General features: G+C 37.7%; 1 protein-coding gene across 3 annotated transcripts in view; it reads right to left on the bottom strand.

Annotated features, from left to right (window-relative positions):
* Positions 1-2387, bottom strand: part of p2ry6 (pyrimidinergic receptor P2Y6) — a 13555-nt gene that overhangs the window by 2160 nt on the left and 9008 nt on the right. The gene's annotated exons all lie outside the window — the stretch shown is intronic.

The raw sequence follows: 2387 nt of genomic DNA, 5'->3' as shown, positions 1-2387 counted from the left end.
TAAAACCTAAAGACACTTTTACCGCTTTCCTTGGTGTTTCTGTCACTTTTCCCAAAGTTCTTTGTCACTTTTTGCAATGTTTTGGTTGATTATTTTCTGTACTTTTTGGAACGTTTTTTTCCAACATATTTGTCCGTTTTCTCAAAATTCTTTTATAAAAAAAAATCTTCAAATGCCATAAAATTAAATAAATACCCCAATTAAATAAATGTAGTGAACTGATCATTTATATTACTGGTAAAGAACGTTGTACGGTACCATTCACGTTATTATTTTGGGCAATTTGTTTGAAAGAAACCCAAATTTCTGACATAGAAACCTTTTGAAAATGGGTAAAATTTGACCCGAGGACAACAAGAGGGTTAAAAACATTTTTTTTAGTTTTTTAGTGCTTGTGGAATGACTGTATTCAGGTGTTAGAAAACACAAACAGTGAGATTAAGTCTCCACCAGAGGGCATAAGAGATTACTGTTTGATTTATGCCATCAACATTAGCAATATTACAGGAAAGCATTTGCCTTGAGCCCTATTCCTATACTATTTTACTGAAATGAAAGTACATAAGCATTTGCAATCAAATGTAGTTAAAATAGTAAATGTACTCATTGTAAAGATTTTTTTTATATCCCCAGGCCTCTTAAAGTTATTCTAAATACTATATCTAACTACAGAAAGTCTAGCAGAAGGAATATCTGTATGTGTGAGTGTGTGTGTGTGTGTGAGTGTGTGTGTTCGCCTTTCAGATTTCTGTCAATTGAATATCTGGAGAACCGTTCATCTTATGTACTTGACACTTGGCGGGTGCATTGCTGGGTACCCAAAAGAGCTGAGTGATGTGGAGAAAAATCAAATGTCACAATATTTTAGACGATCGATACTGCAGGGATATTGTAGGGTTGACAACTGGTGCTTTCACAAAGTATTTACACAATGAGATTTAAAAAAAAAAAATTAACACTTACACACGTTGAATTTGGTGAAGGTTGGACACGTTGCACATTCAATATGAATAAACTATGAATAAAAGTTAGTGAGTGCACAGTAAAGGTTGGGAGGAAAACGTGTAAAAATCCAAGCGACTGCTGTGTGCAGCTGCGGGGGCGGGGCTTCAGGGCTTCATGGCTCAAGTATGTCTTCTCCAGCACGCAAAAATGCCTATTTGGAAATGAATACCTCCACTAAGTGTATTTCATCATCTGTCCTGTATGTTTCTGATGGAAACATGCTGGATAACGTTATAACTGAACTCTTCTTCACTTCCCTCCATGAGCACGAGCGGCTATCCTACAGGAACATCCTCACTCAAATTGTGTACGTTTACTCACTTATAACACTAATAACATTATCACAAGCAAAATAACTCCCCTGATTGGATCTATGTCTTAACGTTATTTTATAGTCATCAAGCGACTAAGCCTGTTTGGAACTGAATAGGTCTGCGGCAGTGTTAATTACGTTACACCTGTGCTCGTTTTTACAAGGTGGTCACTATGTATTTAGTAGGGGTACTAGTAGTGCTAAGTTACTAGATAATACCGCAAAATAAATAAACTATGGCCTAGCCAACAAGCCCATTAGATTATAATAATTGCATCCTTGTATCACTTTATAACTGTGGAAGCCTGAAAGCTGCAAGTTCTGAAAAGAAAACCACTGCAGACTGTCTGGTGGTCTCCCACTCACAACTCACAATGTCTGGAACAAGTTGTTATACTCAGAGATCAATCAACAATCTTAAATACTGCTCTCACCACCAACATCAATCATATCCATTTCCTTCATGGCAGCATGTGGGCGAGTAAATGACTGTCTTAAGCCACTTCCTCTAAGACCGCGTCAGACTGACTCACTGCATTTCGCAACTAGCTATGTGTGTGTTAGCGTACATGTGCAGTGTTTTTTGTTAAACTGCTTGAAACTGTATTTGTGTGTTTAAAAAAAAAAAAGTTTGTAAGAAGTTGTTTTACATTAACTCCTCTGTGTAGGTGCATAAACAGTGTGTTGGGAGCAACAGTGACGCATGATTTCATAATTCCTGGCAAAGTAATTTGAAGGAGAGGAGGATGGAGCAAAGTGCCAGTAGACCACACATTTCCCTACGTTGAACCAATGAGCAAGCCCAGAGGAGTAACAAAGCTCTTGGAAAGTGCACTGCAGTCCGCTTTATTTGCTGATGCCTCATTTACAGTGTAATTCAGATTTTTTTGATTTGTCCACTAGCCCGTCTCAAGAAAGGCCTTGAGACCAATTTCTCAGCTATTTTAAAGCCCAATGACGTCACTCAAATCACTAAGCTTTCTAAAGTGCAGCACTTTAGAAAGTGATGTCTGATTAACTCAGTAAATCACACTGTCAAAAATGCAGTGTATTTTAAGGGGTGGGGGGG

The sequence above is a fragment of the Etheostoma spectabile genome, chromosome 3, assembly GCF_008692095.1.
Source record: "Etheostoma spectabile isolate EspeVRDwgs_2016 chromosome 3, UIUC_Espe_1.0, whole genome shotgun sequence".
NCBI lineage: Eukaryota > Metazoa > Chordata > Actinopteri > Perciformes > Percidae > Etheostoma > Etheostoma spectabile.
The sequence above is the reverse complement of the archived record's forward strand: the minus strand, read 5'-3'. Positions and strand labels throughout refer to the sequence as shown.